Raw genomic sequence first — 11,061 nt, forward strand, 5'->3', positions numbered from 1 at the left:
CTCGTGGACACAGTTGTCTAATCATCAGCCCTAGAATACTCCCAACTATAAAATCAAGAATTGCTGAATTTCAGCCACATCCCCTGCATGTCAATCCGTGCATATAACTTGCCTAACTACCCGAACCAAGCTCACCGACTTCCTACCCAAGGACGTCAGCCGCAACATGCTCATTGACCCATTCTATTCCCAAACATTGTCACTCCCTGCAGCACATCCTGCACCATTCTGGTCTCACTGACACGTACATGAGGTCTTATGACATCCAGCCTTTGCACGTGAAATGTTATACTGAAAAAACAAGCCCCAAAAACTTAATTTCACTATAATCCACAGTAAATGTTATCAATGGCCCCACAACTTCAAATTCTAACACCAGAAGTGATAATAAAACCTCAAACAAACTTTTTTCAGAGCAGGAATGTACTGCTAAATTTTAAAACAAGTATTAGCCCTCACCTAACTGGATACAGCCACATGGATCCCTTTGACCAAGGCTTTGGTGTTTCTACAGAAGTAGGCACTGGTCAACCACAAAAAGGTTATGAAAATTGGATTGAAGAGGGCTCCCTGTGGTAGATAATAATTATGCACAATTCAAGTGGGAGACAGAGGCACACAGATAAAATTCAAGCAGGACGATTGTCCTCTAAAGTCTAAACGAAGATGAATACTTTCTATGGAGTCACGCCATTCACAGTCGTTTGGTAGAAGTCTTATGCAAGTACTATATTCTGAATTTGGACAAGGGCTTTTTGGGGGAAAATTTTGCATTGTTTGATATTTGGCAAAATCAGAGGAATTTTGGAGGTGGCAACAAAAATAGTTGCATTCATGTTAGATAGAGACAAATGCCAGAACTTTACACAGTCAAACAACATTGTGGGAAGGATATGTTCTGGAGGATTACTGTAGAGTGTAAATGCCAGTGCAGTTTCAGCCTCGAAATACACTAACAATAAGGAGATTCTTGCAAGGTCAAATGTAAATACAATTATATTATGTACTGTTCTGGTTCCTTCCTGAGGCTCATGTGTAACTTCCAAACACCAAGTTAGTCATGTTGAATCAATGTAAAAATGCTATAACACAAAATCAGAAGGAGAAATGTGTGCCTGATTTTGAATCAGGCACACATTTTTTTTTGAATAAAACAAAAAATAGGCTGAAATATTCCTTTATTTCAACTAGCATGCAAGTAATTGTTGAATTATGTGACACTCTAAACATTACTACCATAAGTGTTTGCAAAAAAACCTAATGAATTGCGTAGGGCTAGTCAAAATACTACATGAAGCTTTTATAATTATATATTGATGACATGAAAAATGTATACAATTTATTTAATTGGGTCTGCTCCCTCAACATAACTTTCCAGCACTCACCCGATCCCCCCAATGCAAAGCCTGGGGGGTAATGTGGGGTGGAAGGGATAACTATATGGCTTTGCAATTTTTGTCCTTCTCTTGCTCAGAGCAAATTTCAGAACTATGCATTGAAGTCATTATGGTTTCTGAGCTGTTGTCAGGAATGTGAAGTTGGAGAATAACCTTGAATAACTTTATCAGCAACTGGTCTGTAAGTGGGATTGAATTCCTTTACCACAGTGTTGAGAGTTGGCCGTATTATGTAAACAATTTATTTAATTTTACCAACAAAATTACTTTTGCAGTAATCCTAACTGCATGTCATACCAAAAGATTACAGCTGCTGCTCTTCCATTTAGCGCTACAGAGTGGCAAAAATGTTACCCTCAAAAACATAGCATCAAGAGATTAGAAAGGAATTACCCAAATTCACAATGGATCAAACAGGAAAAAAAATTGAAGATTAGGAAACTATCAACATGAAGCTGAATCAGCAATTGTCAGGTCACTGTTACAATTTAACTTTCATTCTTCAATCCATTTCTAATAAATTACTAAACATTGCATTGCAAGAACGAATGCTATCAATCCCCAGTTGACAGTATTCACAGAGCACTGACCAGCCGGTTAGGGATTAGCACAATGTCCTCTAGTTAACTAATTGTTTCAGAACATTTCATACACTTTTAACAAAGCTTCTGAAAAGTCATGACAAAGATAAATGTTGTTGCACAAATTTAGCATGTAGTTTTAAACGTAAACAAGTTTATTAACAGCTCCTACCCAGTTCCTAAATTAGGTCATCAGCACCGTTTATACAAAAGTGCTATCCTCAAGTGCAGTTATACTTGATACCAATAACACTTTTTTTTTCATTGATGGGAAGAATCCTCTGCACATGATGAGCGGAGGGGGACTGAGTAAGATAGCCAAAAATCACAGCAGTAAGTGGTAGTTTTATCTAAAATCAATATAGAGTGCAAACAGGAAGTTGTCAAGTTTAGGCTTTTAATCATTTGCCATTTCGAACCAGCCACCAACAACCATTTGCTATGCTTTATTTTGAACCAACCACCAACAACAACCATTTGCAATGCTTTATTTCCAGCCAACTACCACCAACAACCATTTGCAGTGCTTTATTTCGAGCCAAACACCACCAACAACCATTTGCTGTGCTTTATTCGATCCAACCACCACCAACAACCATTTGCTGTGCTTTATTTCAAACCAAACACCACCAACAACCATTTGCAGCGCTTTATTTCGATCCAACCACCACCAACAATCATTTGCTGTGCTTTATTTCAAACCACATTAAGGGCACTCAAGGTCAGTAAAACCACACTCAGTTTAGTAGACGTGTGTTCAGTGTTATTCACAGCTCAGACTGAGAGACGTGACCCTCTCACTCCCCCATCTTGCACTCAACAATTCCGGGTTTTATAGTCCCTCTGGAAGGAGCGTGGCTTTCAGGAGAGAGAATCTCAACTTTTTTTTAAAACATTAATAACTCTTTTATTTTTCATCGATGGGAAAAATCCTCTTGTCCTGCACAGGGACTGAGCAAGATGGCCAAAAATCACAGCCGTAAGTGGCAGCGTTTTTTCTAAAATCAATATACAGAACAGGCAGTGGCCAAGATCAGACTTTTAGTAACATCGATTTTAGGTGCATTATTCTGCAACTTACTTCGACAATACACTGCAAATTGTTGGCATGGTTTGTCACATGGTTTGCCATTTCAGCTTTCAAAATAATTATCAGCAGAAACACATTTTTATGCAAATCAACATGTGCATGAAATGTTGTTACAACAGAGCTAAATGGATTATTATAATGCAAGACTGCATTACACAGTGATCGGTTTTGTAGTCAATGCCTACTATGTTCTGTTGTGCCGAAGCAAAGCAAGAATTTAATTGTCCTATCAGGGACACATGACAATAAACTCTTGAATCCAGCACATCAGAAAAATCAGTTGACTGATATCTGCAATTTTTAGCTTTTTAGATTAAAAGGAAAAATATCTTTATCACAGTAACTTATGCCCCATATTCTCACATTAATTGTCCTTAACTATTCCCCAATAAAAGCACTGTGAAAGGAAGCACCCGCTCAACCAATACATATATTAAACATTGAAACAATTGAAATATTTCACGATTAAAGATTAAAAAAAGGGGTACTTGCTAAACAAATGTGTAAATACTGCATGCTTTTTCTCTTTGGAATTCATGGAAGACGTTAGTTAGTCCTCTACAGTAAAAACACCAACTATAAATTCTCCTGATTAACCACATGGAACCAACAGAAATCAATGCTGGTACCATTTCTAATACCCGAGGAAATCAAATGGGATAAATAGCAGATTGAAATGATGTAATAAACTGAGTGCAATCAATGTTAGACAAATGTTTGTGCTTCAAAGCACAGGTAAAAGAAAAAAGAAAAACTACAAAGAAACGGGTATGCTTTGCCGTAATGTACCAAATAAAAAATATCCTTAATGGTTCTGACAGGTTACTGAGGGCCTTAAGCAATCACCCGTGCAAAGATTTTACAGCAGAGGCAATTTCCCCCAGCTGAACAAATCCCTCAAAGGCCATAGCAAACTTACAAATCATGCTCTTAGCCAACCCCAATACCCAAGAAAGCTGCCCAGTACACTTCAGATTAGTGAAAAGATTTGGAATGTAGAGCTCAAGTGCTATTGAAATTTGAGGAGAAGCTCCTCTAAATAGCTGAAGTGGCACAGCAAACCTTTACTGAATGAACAAACTCCAAATCATTAGTGTCACTAGTGGCCCAATAACCCACTTCAAACGTAAATTTCTTGCACATTATTGTTCTGATACTTCCATTGCAAATCCACAATTCTCTTCCAGGGAATTTCTAATGTTGATCATTTTAAAGTACATGAAAGATATCACCTTTTTCCAAATGCAACCATAGCTACGAGCTCACAAAGAAAGATGATTCATATAGAATGACTGAAAATCAACGAGAATTTCACAATTTCTATTCTATTTATTTATGCTTACTTCAACCAACGATGAGTCTTCAAAGCAGAACCTTACTTAATGATCTAACAAAAATACCAGCACAATTAGGCAGATTAGTATTCAAATATTCAGGTTTTGACTCGAGAGTTTTACTCGGTCAGCCGTAAAAATGTTAACTTAATCCAATTGGCTCAATGAGTTAGATTTTTAGCTATGTAAATGGTAACTTCAAAATAGATCTGCAGGTGTAATTCTATTTTTTCTCAACAAGTATTTTGTTCACGCATAAGATACAAAATGCAGTCGAAAAACTAAGCAGCTCAAGGCTAAATATGGCTCCGAAATCCTGAAGGATTCAGTTCAGTTGAAAAGCACCAGATCAAAAGCTGTTACTATTACGTAGGCCAAAAGTCTAGTCAAATTCTGCATTTAAATTCAACCTTCCAATCTCCAAAAGGATCATGCGCTTAATTTGTTTTTAACTAACTAAAGGCCTTCATAATAAATGATTTTACTAATCATAGAATGGTTAATTATTGTTCTGATAGTTCCACTGCATATTCCCAATGGGAAAATAACACCTGCAAGCATTATAGCCTACACTCCCCATTTGCGCAAGAGAAAAACAGAAAGTAGAATGTAGTGTTACAGCTACAGAGAAAGCACAGATAAGAAGTGCAAGGGCCACAAGATAAATTGAAAGATTGGGAATTCATCCTTTTCATACAAGAGATCCATTCAAGAATTGGGGAGAAAGTACGAACTCCGTACAGACAAGCGCCCTAGTCAGGATCGAACCCGGGTCTCCGACGTTGTAAGGCAGTAGTTCTACCATCAGGCTACCATGCAGCCCTAGTTCAAGTTGTTCTTGAAGTTGTTGGCATGTGCGTTCAAGCTGTTGAATCTTCCACCAGATAGAAATGAGAATAACCAGGGTATAAGTAGACCTCAATCACATTGGCTACTTTCCTGACTTTGCATGAGATCTAGATGGTATTGCTTTGGGATGGGGGGGGGGGGGGGGGGGGGGGGGGGGGGGGGAGAGAGAGAAGAGAGATAATTATGATTGACTGGTCCACATTCACAACTCTCTGCAATTTCTTGTGGTAACAGTTGGTGTACCAAGCTGCGATGCATCTGGAAAGGATGCTTTCCACAGTGCATCTCTAGGAGGTGATTGGAAACATGAGGAAGCCTTCTGAGGAAGTAGACATCAATATGCTTTCTTGGCTGTAGTGTCAATGCAGTTGGACTAGACCAAATTGTTGATAATCTTTACACCTAATGTACTAATAGTGTAGAAATCAGTTTCTCAAAATTTAACCAATTTAAAAGAATTAAATCACCCCAGCAATTCATCTCAAATGATAAAAGCTAACTGAGACAATGACGTATCCTAATACAAAGATAAACTGACACTGTAATCATAATCTCCAAAGGCATCACTGCAGCTGCTGTACTGAATCATGGGTGTATTGCAATCATTTAAAGTAATGCAACATCTAGAGCGTCCTCTTGCTCAGCTTACTAGGTGTATTTCTTGATAATAATTTGCCCTCAGCAAGTTGCTTACCAAAAACAGTTTCATCGCAATTGGAATCCCACAACCTGCAGTTATTTATCAGAAGCACGCAGGGACCCTTTCCCCTCCCATGTTTGGTCCTTTACTTTCATCAATTGGCTGTTCTTCTTCATGCCTTGCCCAAGAATTCATTCTTTAACTGTCTGTCATAGTTAACATTGAGGTCATTTGGCTGCAAGGGACATGACAGGCAATCATTGCCCTCATTTACATACCCTAGATAGTGATAGTGGAAAGCCTATATTTTCTTCTCCTTAACCAAGATATTCCAACATCATTCAGTGTTGGTCAAACAAGGTTCTCTCGCTCACTAGTTTATTTGCAAATTCAGCTAAGAAAGATCGAAAGGGCAAAATGTAATGCAACAGTGTAAACATTCAACAAACCAGAACAATTTATACTACTTAGAGGCAGGGTCATTACATAAATCATACCTTTCAAGCAGCCTGATAAAAAGTGGTAACCAAGTTGCTTTACACTGAAAACAGCATACAGAACAGCAATGTCTTGAAACTGCAATAGTCACATGAAAAACCCCCCAATAATTCGAGCAACGACTTTAAAAAACAAATACATGCACAAGAATTGTGCGAGGAAAAGAAGACAATCAGTTTAGGCGTCACTGTCAGCCCAACAATGACAAATTAACAGAAATGCAGAACTTTTGCTTCTTTGAAATTAACGTATCACATATTGTACAACTTACATCTCTCAACTTGCTACCAAAAAAAAAAATTGCCATTTGTTATTTCTTAGAAATCCTACATTGATGTTATCAAGGTCTCTCAACCTTCAAAAGGGTTAGCATATCCCTCTTATATCATGTATTTCCAGAAAACTTTCAATAAAAATTAAAGACATAAATTAAAGTACCAATATGGCTGCCATATCCAAGGTGAAACTACCTTCAGCTGTTAGACTGACATATCTTAAGGTCAGAACTGGAGATGTTCCCAAATAGTTGCTTGATATTAATATCCATTTACAAACAAACATAAAATAAGCAACTCGTGCCTAATTGACACATTCTAGCGTGGATTAATAACATTAAAGTGACATTTTATCTATTAACATAGAGTTGACCATATCCAATACAAGTCTAAACGGCAAGATTATCAGGCATTCCTTGCCCCTTTCGTCCAAATATCTTAGAATCATCAGTGTAAGGACATCCTGTAAAATAGCAGTTAACATATTCAAGACATTGAATATTCATCGTTAAACCAAAGAATAAAATATATCTGGCTTCCATGCAAAAATGAGAACATTATCAAAAGTAATGGACGTGACTAAAGAATAATGCTCAATGCAGTGTAAACAATTTCAACCAAAATATCAACCTCTGTGCTCATAGATGGATTGGCCTTGGAACAGACTGAAAAACCCAGGTCTATACAGAATGAAAAACAAAGTACGGTTCACAAATTTACACTACCTACGCCATTATCCAGAAAATCAATATCTTAGTGAGTTACAGAAATCCGTATCTGGCGTGAAAAGATACAGCGATTCAATTATCCAAAGTAACGTCAGGGCCACAAACTAACCCAATACTCCAAACAAAGGCAGAAAGGCACGTCGTAGTGGACTGGACTTAGGATCCGATGAACTAACGAACTAATAACCAGTTTCCAAAAGGGCGTCACACAGGAAAAACCCTTCTTCCACTTACGACTATTTCAAATGACAAACCGTTTCATAAACCCATAATAACTTTCCAAACTGGTCACAGCAATTCTTGTAAAAAGGGGGATGGTGGTGAGTAAGCACACAGGTGGCGTCAGCAAATGTGGTACTTTTAATGTGGGACATCCGACCCCTCCACTGTAAAAAAAAAATTATAAACGCTCAGAGCAAAGATCTTTATGTGGACAGCGTAACTTTAAATGCCCATATCCCACGAAGCCCCTTTACCATCGCCGCTCCACTACTACCAGAAGGTAAAAGGTGCAAGCGCCTGATCTCAGTAGCGTCTCACCTGATTGCGGTGCTGGAGGGATTGGGGTTGGGGGGAGGTCAGTGCCAGCAGCCGGCCGGAGACACCATCAGAAGGCCCGGACAACCCCGTCCCGACCTCACCATGTCGCTCTCTCGCTAGCCTGCTTCCTTCTTCTCGTTCTCTTGGATCGCCACCCCCCCAACCACCGGCCTGTGGGGGTTTAAAGCCGACGCGTCCGTGGCGGAGGATGGGGATCGAGGTGAGGGGGGGTGTTGGAGGACAGGCGGCGGCCGTCAACAGCAGCGGCGGTAAGGAGGCAGCAGGGTGCCCGAGGCAGGCCGCATGGCCTCTCTCTCCTCTCCCGGCTCCGACTCTCTCCGGGGCCTCTCTTTTTTTTTCCTCTCCCAATTGTTTTGTTTCTGCGCTCCCAGCACGCGCGGGCAGGCGTGCGGTGCGTGCGCGCAAAGATGGACGCGCGGCCGTGCGTGCGCGCGCGCGCGTGCCCGAGGTGGAAGAGCGACGTAGCGCCGCCGCTCTAGAAGCGTCTGGAAGCTAACAGGCGGCAGCTGCTATCCTTGCGCCGCCACAAACACGGCAAAACATTCCGGCCAAGTGGGGGGGTTTCCGACAAACGAGTCAGAAAGGCGGTTATAACGTGAACGGCGACTCGCGTCACCCCAAGGTCTTTTTTTATATGCGAATGATTTCCCCCCCTTTTTTCCTCCTCCCACCCGTCCAGTCGCTGCTCCACAAGTGACTGGCCGCCGATCACCTACCACATCGATTTGGAATGTTGTGCCGGAAGTCCCGCCCGCCTCGCGCGCACCGTGCGCGGAATCGCCCGCTCTGATTGGCTCGCACGAACGCCCGTCTTCGCTGCCGCGCGGCCAGAGGGTCGGCGGGCAGACGTCATGACCGACGGGGATGGGATGTGCGCACGTGCGGTGACATCGTGGGCAATACAGTGTGGGGCTTGGAGTTTTCCACTTGCCAATGCAACTGGCTCAATGACGGAGGCTGTGATGTTACAAGTGGCAGATCAGACGGTGAAACAAGTAGTCACAACAACTCTTCATTCAAGTCATCATATGACTCAGAGGGAGCAAGAGGGAGGAAAAAAATTCTACTTCAATCACATTTATTATGTAAAAGAATATGTGTGTTATGATTGTGTTTATAATTTGTTTGGTTGTTTGTCTTTTGCACAAAAGTCCGCGAGCATTGCCACTTTCATTTCACTGCACATCTCATATGTGTATGTGACAAATAAACTTGACTTGAGAAAGTACGTCAGTTCAAATATTTAATAACTTAACCACTGCCCACAGAATGACAGTAGACAGCAGATTTGCCTTGCCTTCGTTTTTAGCAATCAGAACTGATATTCATTATGATTTAACCCTTAACCTAACCTGGAGCTTTTCACACTGACAATACCAACCGTGTACAATGCCTCACCCCTCTGGTGACAAAGCCCATCAGAAAAAGGCTTAGTTACATGTATACCGACTATCATTTTATGCCTCTCACAATACAAATATTCAAAAACCTCCCAAATAATTTACAACTATGATTTGAAACATACAAAGTTCATTTTAGTTGGCACTATCATCCATTTCCTGCTTCCTGGTCCCTGCAAGCAAAGAGGAGCCTTCTGTTAACTCTGAATTCATAGTTTATGCTCATAACCTCACAAACCCCCATTTTTGGCCTTAGCTTCATTCTAGTTGGTCCAGGAAATGGTGGTGGTGATATTTATGCTAAGGAACTTGAAGCTCTAGACCATTTCTATTTTGGCTCATCAATGCTGATTGTGGTGTGTACTCTACCTCGGTTCCTGAAGTCAATAACTAGCTCCTTTGTATCGCTGATATTGAGGGAAAGGTTGCCTTGACACCATTTTACTCAACTCTATCTACTGCTTGCACTCTGCCTTGTCATTATTCAAAATTTGACCCACTATAGTGGTATCATCTGCAACCCTGTAAATGGTGTTTAGGCAGAATATGACCCCGCGGTCATGAGTGAATAGGAAGGATATTGAGGGACTGAGAATGCATTCTTGCAGGGCATTCTTTTCAACTGACATTGAGAATTATTATGGAGAATATTTTGTCACCAATCCTCACTGATTGTCAGAAAGTCAAGGATCCAGCGGCAGAGTGGGTGCTAGCTACTAAGTTTGGGAGTTTGGGGATGAGTTTGGATGGAATTATAGTATTGAACGCAGAGCTTTAGTCAATAAATAGGAGTCTGACGTAGGACTCCTTGCTGTCTAGATGTTCCAGCGATGAGTGTAGGGCCTGGGAGATGTTATAAAATGTCTATCCAGGAAGAAGTTGTTGCAACAAGAGGCAAACTACAGTGGATCAAGGCTGTCTGGGAGGCTGGAGTTAATGAGCGCTATTCAGAAGAATGAGAGGGGGTCTAATAGAAACGCATAACATTATAAAAGGACTGGACAAGCTAGATGTAGGAAAAATGAACCCAATGTTGGGGGAGAACCAGGGGCCGCAGTCTAAGAATAAAGGCGAGGCCATTTAAAACTGAGATGAGAAAAAAAATTTTCACCCAGAGAGTTGAGAATTTGTGGAATTCTACAGAAGGCAGTAGAGGCCAATTCACTGGATGAATTTAAAAGAGAGTTAGATAGAATTCTAGGGGCTAGCGGAATCAAGGGATATGGGGGGAAGACAGGCCTGGGTTACTGATTGTGGCTGGTCAGCCATGATCACAATGAATGGCAGTGCAGGCTCGAAGGGCCAAATGGCCTTCTGCAACTATTTTCTATGTTTCTATGACCAGCCTCTCAAAGCACTTCTCACCATCTGCCAAGATATCTCGATTATGTGGAAAATTGCTGTTCTGGGTTAAGTCATTCAATAGTTGAATGTCTTTTTTCATGATGAGACTTGTATGAAATAATTTCTTGCCCAAAATCTTTGTGATCATGATCTGATGTAGTTAAATGTTTTTGTAACTCTGTAATTGCTTTATCATGGTCTTTAACAATTCCTACATTTGATTGTAACAATGGAAGATTGCTTTTGAGTGCATCATTATTAGGCTAGGTTTAGCTATGTAATTTTTCAATCCATTTATGCGATATGGACATTGCTGGAAAAGCAATCGTCTATTGCCCATTCGTAATGGCTTGTGAAAAGATGG

At 40.6% G+C, this 11,061-nt stretch overlaps 1 protein-coding gene across 11 annotated transcripts in view; it reads right to left on the bottom strand.

Annotated features, from left to right (window-relative positions):
* Positions 1 to 9,370, bottom strand: part of LOC129708602 (homeodomain-interacting protein kinase 1-like) — a 100,790-nt gene extending 91,420 nt beyond the window's left edge. For 6 of the 11 annotated variants that reach the window (XM_055654443.1, XM_055654437.1, XM_055654447.1 and 3 more), the window contains exon 1: positions 7,933 to 8,617. The gene's annotated coding sequence lies outside the window, so the exon portion shown is untranslated. Of the gene's footprint in view, positions 1 to 7,932; positions 8,619 to 8,669 lie in introns of those variants that run through there. The other 5 variants (XM_055654448.1, XM_055654445.1, XM_055654444.1 and 2 more) reach the window with 2 other exon arrangements.
* Between the last annotated feature and the right edge of the window lie 1,691 nt (positions 9,371 to 11,061).

This window comes from Leucoraja erinacea, chromosome 24 (genome assembly GCF_028641065.1).
Source record: "Leucoraja erinacea ecotype New England chromosome 24, Leri_hhj_1, whole genome shotgun sequence".
Taxonomy (NCBI): Eukaryota; Metazoa; Chordata; class Chondrichthyes; order Rajiformes; family Rajidae; genus Leucoraja; species Leucoraja erinaceus.